We start from the raw sequence: 9,913 nt of genomic DNA, 5'->3' as shown, positions 1-9,913 counted from the left end.
CGAACAGGGGTGTGATTGTGTCCAGTATCTATGCCACATGTGTATACACAATTCCTCTAAAAGTTTCTGAAAGCCCTGTGTGTGTCTGTGCGTCACTGACTTAATGACACTACCTACTCTCTAATTCACACTCGGGTCGGTGTGCTTGCTTGAAAGAGCAACATAGACATTGAGCCAACACAGAATCCGTTGTGTCACTCAGAGTGGAAGTGGATACATTCACTGGCGTGTTTGAGCTTTTTTGATATGATAAAAATGGAATTCAGGTGATCCTTTTATCGCATCAAACTCATTTAGCCTGTTTTCATAGCAGGAATGTGAAAAGTGTTACACATTTCAATTGATTACTTTCAATCCAAACCAACCCACGGCGTGTGGAGGGTTTTGGGGGTAGAAAAAACAAGAGTGGATGTAAAATAAATATTGAAGAGGGAGGCGTGGACCTCCCTCACAGAAAGGACAGGGAAGGAGAGAGGGAACGGCCAAAACAGGGCAGAGCCGTACACGTCTTTCCCCCCCAGTGGTTTTATTTGAGCCGATTGCGTCTCACAGGAAATGCCCTCCAATGTTTCCGCAAGTGGTCGTTCTAATAGCTACAGCTTATTAATATGACACTGATACACTAAGTACTGCCAAGTAGCACCACCCTAATATCATCATTGGTCCTCATCATTGGTCCTCAATGATCCCATAACCACTTCATTTTATCGCCACCATGAATCATTAATGATGCCTCCTCAGGTTGTTGACTATTTAAGTCTACTGCATTTCATGGTGACATTGCTGTGGCACAGTGACTCGAAATCCACAAGCAGCTGATCTACCGTATGACATGTGGTTACCAAAGAATGGGTATGACTGAGTTTTAAGATGTCTAAAGGTTTAACCCCTTTGTCTCCTCGTCAACAGAATGATGGTGATCTGTCAAATCTCTTTCCCAGTTACACAAAGGATGTCTCAGTCCTAGAAGTGATTGTTACTGGTGATAGCCCTGATATTTGTGCGAGTGTTTCTACGTAGCCTATGTGTATCTTAGAGTCCCTGACCTGCTGTGACGCTGTTTGTAATAAGCATGGGCTGAGCAATAATGTTCGGGGGGGGCTTGATCGTCACGGCAACAGAGGCCGGGCCAAAGGAAGGGTGAGCGTGCGGTTGGCTGGGTGACCTCCTGTGCTATCTCAGGCTGTGTGTTGCTTTAGTGGCCAGCGGAATGAAACCTTTAAATCCCAATTAATCTGCACTGGGAATGGGAGAGGAAGGGAACAGTGGGAGCTGAGCTCTCTACTCCTCTATGCTACTATCAGATCATCAGTGTTGTGCTCTTCTGACTGCGGCCCACAGAGGCATTAACATCCTGTTTATACTAACACAGTCAGAGCGAGAGAGGCTTGATGTGGGGAGAACAAGGGATGGGGGGACCTAAGAGGGGGAGAGGGAATGGGGTAGAGGAGGAGAAAAATAGGAAGATGGGGGGGACCTAAGAGGGGGAGAGAGAATGGGGTAGAGGAGGAGAACAATAGGAAGATGGGGACCTAAGACGGGGAGAGAGAATGGGGTAGAGGAGGAGAACAATAGGAAGATGGGGGGACCTAAGAGGGGGAGAGAGAATGGGGTAGAGGAGGAGAACAATAGGAAGATGGGGGACCTAAGAGGGGGAGAGAGAATGGGGTAGAGGAGGAGAACAATAGGAAGATGGGGGACCTAAGAGGGGGAGAGAGAATGGGGTAGAGGAGGAGAACAATAGGAAGATGGGGACCTAAGATGGGGAGAGAGAATGGGGTAGAGGAGGAGAACAATAGGAAGATGGGGACCTAAGACGGGGAGAGAGAATGGGGTAGAGGAGGAGAACAATAGGAAGATGGGGAACCTAAGACGGGGAGAGAGAATGGGGTAGAGGAGGAGAACAATAGGAAGATGGGAACCTAAGACGGGGAGAGAGAATGGGGTAGAGGAGGAGAACAATAGGAAGATGGGGACTTAAGACGGGGAGAGAGAATGGGGTAGAGGAGGAGAACAATAGGAAGATGGGGACCTAAGACGGGGAGAGAGAATGGGGTAGAGGAGGAGAACAATAGGAAGATGGGGGGACCTAAGACGGGGAGAGAGAATGGAGAAAAGGAGAAAAATAGGAAGATGGGGGGACGTGTGATGAGAAATCTCATTACATTTTATTTGTCACGTTTCGTAAACAACAGGTGTAGACTAACAATGAAATGCTTACTTACGGTTAGAGATACAACAAATAGTGACATAAGGAATAAATACATAGTAAGTAACGAATAACAATAATGAGTCAAAATAACATGGCTATATACAGGGAGTACAAGTACCGTGTCGATGTGCAGGGGTACGAGGTAATTGTGGTAGCTATATACATATAGCTAGGGGTAAAGTGACTAGGAAACAGGATAGATAATAGACAGTAGCTGCAGCGGATGTGGTGAGTGTGAAAATGTGTGTCTGGTGTCAGTATGCATGTGTGTGAGTGTTATGTGTGTGTGGGCATACAGTGCCTTCAGAAAGTATTTAGACCCCTTTACCTTTTCCACATTTTGTTAGGTTGTGGTGCCAGGTTTCCTCCAGAAGTGACGCTTGGCATTCAGGCCAAATAGTTAAATCTTGGTTTCATCAGACCAGAGAATCGTGTTCCTCATGGTCTGAGAGTTTTTAGGTGCCTTTTGGCAAACTCCAAGGGGGCTGTCATTTGCCTTTTACTGAGGAGTGGCTTCCGTCTGGCCACTCTACCATAAAGGCTCTTATCTTACCCTTATCTCAGCTCACTGGTCACCATAGCAACACCCACCCGTAGCACGCACTCCAGCAGGTATATCTCACTGGTCATCCCCAAAGCCAACACCTCCTTTGGCTGCTTTTTCTTTCAGTTCTCTGCTGCCAATGACTGGAACAAATTGCAAAAATTACTGAAGTTGGAGACTTATATCTCCCTTACTAACTTTAAGTATTAGCTGTCAGAGAAGCTTACCAATCGCTGCAGCTCTACACAGCCCATCTGTAAATAGCCCATCCAACCAACTACCTACCTCATCCCCATATTTGTTTTTTTCTGCTCTTTTGCACACCAGTATTTCTACTTGCACATCCTCATCTACACATCTATCACTCCAGTGTTAATTGCTAAATTGTAATTACCTCGGCACTATGGCCTATTTATTGCCTTACTTCCTCACTTCATTTGCACACACTGTTTACAGATTTTTCTATTGTGTTATTGACTTTATGTATGTTTATCCCATGTGTAACTCTGTGTTGTTTTTGTCACACTGCTTTGCTTTATCTTGGCCAGGTCACAGTTGTAATTGAGAATTTGTTCTCAACTGGCCTACCCGTTTTAAAAAAAAAGTCCTGATTGGTGGAGTGCTGCAGAGATGGTTGTCCTTCTGGAAGGTTTTCCCATCTCCACAGAAGAACTCTAGAGCTCTGTCATAGTGACCATCGACTTCTTGGTCACCTCCCTGACCAAGGGCCTTCTCCCTCGATTGCTCAGTTTGGCCGGCAGGCCATCTCTAGGAAGAGTCTTGGGAGTTCCAAACTTCTTCCATTTAAGAATGATGGAGACCTTCAATGCTGCAGAATGTTTTGGTACCCTTCCCCAGATCTGTGCCTCGACACAATCCTGTGTCTGAGCTCTACGGACAATTCCTTCGATCTCATGGCTTTGTTTTTGCTCTGACATACACTCCCAACTGTGGGACCTTATATAGACAGGTGTGTGCCTTATCAAACCATGTCCAATCAATTGCATTTACCACAGGTGGACTCCAATCAAATTGTAGAAACATCTCAAGGATGATCATTGGAGACAGGATGCACCTGAGCTTAACTTCGAGTCTCTTTGCAAAGGGTCTGAATACTTAGGTATTTGGGTGATTCTGCAATTTTGGGCACTTTGGCCCTGCAATAGTTTAGATTTTTTTTAAATTGAAACACCATTTTACCAGTATTATAATTGTTTTTGATTTGTCTAGACATAATATCTGATCATGGCTGCGATCGTACTATTCAGGAATTTATATATTTTTGTTATTTTTCTCAGACAGCCATAGTGTAACGGCGTTCTTCGTTTGTAGAAAGAGAGTCGGACCGAAATGCAGCGTGTTTGTTACTTATGATCTTTAATGAATGAAAACTTGATACATGAAATAACTATACAATACAAAACAACAAACGGAACGTGAAATCTAATTACAGCCTATCTGGTGAACACTACACAGAGACAGGAACAATCACCCACAAAATACAAAGTGAAACTCAGGATACCTAAATACGGTTCCCAATCCGAGACAACGAGAATCACCTGACTCTGATTGAGAATCGCCTCAGGCAGCCAAGCCTAACTAGACACACCCCTAATCATTCACAATCCCAATAATACAAAAACCCCAATACAAAATACAACAACAAAACCCCATGTCACACCCTGGCCTGACCAAATATATATGAAAACACAAAATACAATGACCAAGGCGTGACACATAGACAAATGTCATTTACATCACGTCATTAAACATCAATTTTTGTTGAAAATTAAATATCATACAATTCAGTTATAACACATTTCTTATACATTTGTACATTAACTTGCATTGAATATTATTTTTATGCTTTTTAAGGTTTTCCTATCCTTCTCAGGATGTTGCATCTGAGCATTTTTGAAGCCACTTGTTTGTCTTTTGCACTGCACATTAAAAAAAAAAACTTTTGCTTTAACTCTGCAATGATGACAAAATCCTTCTCGGGTTTTTCGGAGTTCCCTTCATTTGGTGTTTTGTCTTTGTCTTTGGGGAATCTTTTCCCTCCATTTTCAACGTCAGTTAATCATACCTTTTTTTGTATTTCTCAGCTTTCCGTAAAGCATTATCAAGTTTAACATTTGTCATACTAAGATCTCTATATGCTTTTGAGCGACCTCTTCCAACCTTTTTCCTTCCAGCAAGTATTCGACTTCTCCTTCCTGTTGCAGACGATGAGGAAGGGGTATCAGGGCATACATCAGGGGCAGGTAAGTTAGGGGCAGGTATGTTGGCCTCATGTTCTGGCTGCAGGTCATCTGGTGACTGAGGTGTTGTGTGTTGCTTGATAGGTAGGCCTCATGTTCTGGCTGCAGGTCATCTGGCGACTGAGGTGATGTGTTGCCTGATAGGTAGGCCTCATGTTCTGGCTGCAGGTCATCTGGTGACTAAGGTGTTGTGTGTTGCTTGATAGGTAGGCCTCATGTTCTGGCTGCAGGTCATCTGGTGACTAAGGTGTTGTGTGTTGCTTGATAGGTAGGCCTCATGTTCTGGCTGCAGGTCATCTGGTGACTGAGGTGATGTTGCCTGATAGGTAGGTCTCATGTTCTGGCTGCAGGTCATCTGGTGACTGAGGTGTTGTGTGTTGCTTGATAGGTAGGTCTCATGTTCTGGCTGCAGGTCATCTGGTGACTGAGGTGATGTGTGTTGCTTGATAGGTAGGCCTCATGTTCTGGCTGCAGGTCATCTGGTGACTAAGGTGTTGTGTGTTGCTTGATAGGTAGGCCTCATGTTCTGGCTGCAGGTCATCTGGTGACTAAGGTGTTGTGTGTTGCTTGATAGGTAGGCCTCATGTTCTGGCTGCAGGTCATCTGGTGACTAAGGTGTTGTGTGTTGCTTGATAGGTAGGCCTCATGTTCTGGCTGCAGGTCATCTGGTGACTGAGGTGATGTGTTGGCTGATAGGTAGGTCTCATGTTCTGGCTGCAGGTCATCTGGTGACTGAGGTGATGTGTTGGCTGATAGGTAGGTCTCATGTTCTGGCTGCAGGTCATCTGGTGACTGAGGTGATGTGTTGCTTGATAGGTAGGTCTCATGGTCTGGCTGCAGGTCATCTGGTGACTGAGGTGATGTGTTGGCTGATAGGTAGGTCTCATGTTCTGGCTGCAGGTCATCTGGTGACTGAGGTGATGTGTTGCCTGATAGGTAGGTCTCATGTTCTGGCTGCAGGTCATCTGGTGACTGAGGTGATGTGTTGGCTGATAGGTAGGTCTCATGTTCTGGCTGCAGGTCATCTGGTGACTGAGGTGATGTGTTGGCTGATAGGTAGGTCTCATGTTCTGGCTGCAGGTCATCTGGTGACTGAGGTGATGTGTTGGCTGATAGGTAGGTCTCATGTTCTGGCTGCAGGTCATCTGGTGACTGAGGTGATGTGTTGCCTGATGGTCTCCATTGCAACTGTTCTCTTTAAAGTCTGTCTTCTATTCCGTTAGTTGCATTTCCCTTTCCATCTCTTGCTTCTTTGTTCTCACTTTGTAAGCTCAGAGATAGATTTCACTTCTCCCTCCTCTTTTTTCTTCCAGTATCTCTCCCTGTTTATCAAAAAGAAAGGAGGACCAAGGCACTCTTCATATAATTAATTAAAATGCCTTTGTTTGTATAGCATGTTCAATGGAAACAAAGTTTTAAAAATCCGACATGTTTCGGCTGCATGGCCTTTGTCAGGGAGTACAAAGAAATTATAATACAATGTCCTTTTTTGAACATTTTTTTCCAATCAGCTCTAATTTGAAGAAGGAGAGGTTACAAAGTTGATTGGACAACACCTAGTAAGCAATACTCTACACATTAAAATGTGAAATACTGTAGATATGTTATCAAAAAAGTCAACTCCAAGCTAGAAGCATCAGAACGCCTAGAAAGGTAGTTCTATTCTTGGCAAAGTGCCAAGAATAGGAAAGCACTCTATTCCACAGTACACTAGAACATAGCAAACATGGACAACAGCAATCTTAACACAGCTGAGGACAGCAATAGAGCAAAATGTCCACTAGATGACAGCAAATGGACCTATCACGACCCTACAGGAAAGGTGAGAAACCCATATTTTAATTTAAACCAGGGTACTTAGTGGCCTGTAGTTTGTAAATCCAAATCTTCATTTAAACCAGGGTACTTAGTGACCTGTAGTGTATAAATCCAAATCTTCATTTAAACCAGGGTACTTAGTGGCCTGTAGTTTGTAAATCCAAATCTTCATTTAAACCAGGGTACTTAGTGGCCTGTAGTTTGTAAATCCAAATCTTCATTTAAATCAGGGTACTTAGTGGCCTGTAGTTTGTAAATCCAAATCTTCATTTAAACCAGGGTACTTAGTGGCCTGTAGTTTGTAAATCCAAATCTTCATTTAAACCAGGGTACTTAGTGGCCTGTAGTTTGTAAATCCAAATCTTCATTTAAACCAGGGTACTTAGTGGCCTGTAGTTTGTAAATCCAAATCTTCATTTAAACCAGGGTACTTAGTGGCCTGTAGTTTGTAAATCCAAGAACTTTCCCTTTGGTTTAGCTGTCCCCTTTTCTAATTGAGGCCGGAACATGATCAATACCCATAGCTTGTAGGGAGGCAGGGTTGCCATGGTGTAAGAACTTGTGGTGCTTCATTGTTCTTCATTGCCTACCCGTATGGCGTACTTGTGTTCCGCTAAGCGGTCTTGAGGCATCTCTTTGTCCATCCAATGTAGAACACCTTGCACTGTGGACATTCCAATATGTAATACTCCATTTTAGAAGCTTTGTCAACAATTTTTTTCTTCTGTGCAATATTTCTGCACTGGTTGCATTTAAAAGATCCTTTGGGGTTGTGGTCTAGCCAAGTTTTTTGAGTCACCAGGAAGATAGCTGTGGACTAATTTGTCATTTAGGGTCGGACATCTCTTAAAGCGTATGACTGGTGGCTCTGGGAAGACTTGGTGTAGTAGCGTATCACTTTGGATGATTCCCCAATTATTTGTAATTATTATTTTAATGTTCTCTGCTTCAGTGCTGTATTTTGTAACAAAGTACACTCTCTCTGATATATCACGAGGCACTCCCCTTCGCAACAAGTTCTCTCTGTCAAGTTTTCCTGCCCTTATACCTGCATCTTTCAGGACCTGAGCTCTGTAGCCCCGATTCCAGAAGCGATTCTCCAATTCTGCAGATTTGACACTGTAGTCTGTTTCCTGATCGCAAATTCTGCGGACTTTGGAATTGGTCATATGGAATGTCCTCTTTTAGCATTTTGAGGTATAAGCTGTCTTTTTGCAGATGATCCTGGTATCATATTTAAAGGATCAGTTTTTATTTTGTTTCTATGTCTGTGAGCTCTGTGCTGTTTTATGTAGCATCTTCTAAGAACAAAGAAAAATACTACTTAAGTTTTCAAATTGTCCACAGCTTGAAGCATTTTCTAGATTAAAGAAATGTAATGCATGATTAAATAAGACTAAAGTAATTAAAAGTAATAATATAATGGATTTTTGTGATTTCCAACAAGTTCTGTCATTTCCTCCACAATTAAGTTTGTGATGGAAATGACTGTGATGGAAATTATGCTTCTACTGTTTTGGGAGAAAAATGACAGACTGCTTAGCATACTTTGGCTAGTATTACAGCTAGCATATAGTTTACACTAAATACATTAAATATTTATATTTTTATAATTCTACCACAAATGAAAGAATTTATAGTCTTTTTGGAAATGACTGACAATAAAAAATATTCTCTACACAAGCAATATTTACCTAGATTTTTCTTCATCTTCTGGACATCACTTCTGGACATCACTGGAATAACTGTCTGCTGCAGCCATCTGCTTTTGCGTCACAATACGTTTCCATGGTAACTAAATTAACATTCTTTTGACAAAACTTTATTATTGAGGAATTTGCACTCAGTGGTGGAAATGACACCACGACCAAATGTTTTTTGTAAATAACAATATAAAGGGCATACTCACAATACATATTGTGTAATTATTACTTTTTTCTTATAGAAGAACATAGTAGAAACTCAAAAGTCTGGGTCTGGGACACGGGCAAAACAGTGAAATTTAGGTATAAAATGCATCTGAAAAGTAGCTAAAATACTTGATAGAGAGGTGTTAAACGTCTGGGGTGATTGTAGTGTGAACTTATAAAGAATAAAACCTATTTTTTAAATAAAATCCCCAAAATGGACCCTGAGTACATAGAAGTTCCCGTAGTTGCAGGATAACGGGGTCCAGGGTTCTGCCAACTTTCCCGAAGGCACTGTACATAGTGTGTGTGTGAAATCAGCCAAGACCTCAGAAAAAACATTGTAGACCCCCACATGTCAGGTTCATCCTTGGGAGCAATTTCTGAAGGTACCACGTTCATCTGTACAAACAATAGTACGCATGTATAAACACCATGGGACCACGCAGCCGTCATACCGCTCAAGAAAGAGGAGCGTTCTGTCTCCTAGAGATGAACGTACTTTGGTGCGAAAAGTGCAAATCAATACCAGAACAACAACAAAGGACCTTGTGACGATGCTGGAGGTAATAAGAGTATCTATATCCACAGTAAAACGAGTCCTATATCGACATAACCTGAAAGGCCGTTCAGCATGGAAAAAGCCACTATTCCAAAACCGGCATAAAAAAGACAGACTACGGTTTGCAACTGCACATGGGGACCAAGATTGTACTTTTTGGAGAAATGTCCTCTGCTCTGATGAAACAAAAATAGAACTGTTTGACCATAATGCCCATCGTTATGTTTAAAGGAAGAAGGGGGAGGCTTGCAAGCCGAAGAACACCATCCCAACCATGAAGCACGGGGGTGGCAGCATCATGTTGTGGGGGTTATTTGCTGCAGGAGGGACTGGTGCACTTCACAAAATAGATGGCATCATGAGGAAATAAAATTATGTGGATATATATATTGAAGCAACATCTCAAGACATCAGTCAGGAAGTTAAAGCTTGGTCACAAATGGCTCTTCCAAATGGACAATGACCCCAAGCGAACTTCCAAAGTTGTGGCAAAATGGCTTAAGGACAACAAAGTCAAGGTATTGGAGTGGCTATCACAAAGCCCTGTCCTCAATCCAAAATAAAATTTGTGGGTAGAACTGAAAAAGCGTGTGCGAGCAAGGAGGCCTA

This window comes from Oncorhynchus gorbuscha, linkage group LG15, assembly GCF_021184085.1.
Source record: "Oncorhynchus gorbuscha isolate QuinsamMale2020 ecotype Even-year linkage group LG15, OgorEven_v1.0, whole genome shotgun sequence".
Taxonomy (NCBI): Eukaryota; Metazoa; Chordata; class Actinopteri; order Salmoniformes; family Salmonidae; genus Oncorhynchus; species Oncorhynchus gorbuscha.
This window is presented reverse-complemented; position numbering follows the sequence as displayed.